Below are 610 nucleotides of genomic sequence, written 5' to 3' on the forward strand. Positions count from 1 at the left end.
CCCCTCCTGCCCACCCTGCAGTAATGAGTACCCAAGGAGTTTACAGTAAACTCCTTGTGGGTATCTGACTTCGAGTTGGGGAAGTAAAGGCGGCGTGGAAAGGAACTGGCCACCCTACCACAATATGCCGAAGGCCCAGGAAGTTGTCCTACTAACAAGGCAATCCCCAATGTCCGGATTGGATGCTGGAGCACAGAATTCTGTGTGCTGGAGCAACTTTTTCCTGTGCTTTCTTTCAGGTAGAGGGGAAACAACACTGTTGCTGTTTTCTGGGCCCTCGGAACTGACAGAGTTGTCTTTTCTCCCATTAATCTTGATGTGGTCGCTTTTAAGCACAAGGGGGCTATCCCGAAAAATGCTGTTTTGAGAAAATTGAAGATAAAGTTTTCGCCCCCTGTTCAGTTTCTTTAAAAGACAAGGAGCGTTTTCTCTATAATCAAACAAATAAACTTACACACCAATAAAAGGTCAAGATTCCTGGAACCCCCCGAAATCTTTGTTAGCCCGCTGGTCCTTAATTAAAAGTAATAAAAGCGACCATCAGAAGGGAATATATTGATCGGGAAAATGTATATTGTTTGGAGGAGGGGTGGGGTGGGGGTTTGGGGGG

The sequence above is a fragment of the Aplysia californica genome, unplaced genomic scaffold (genome assembly GCF_000002075.1).
Source record: "Aplysia californica isolate F4 #8 unplaced genomic scaffold, AplCal3.0 scaffold00116, whole genome shotgun sequence".
NCBI lineage: Eukaryota > Metazoa > Mollusca > Gastropoda > Aplysiida > Aplysiidae > Aplysia > Aplysia californica.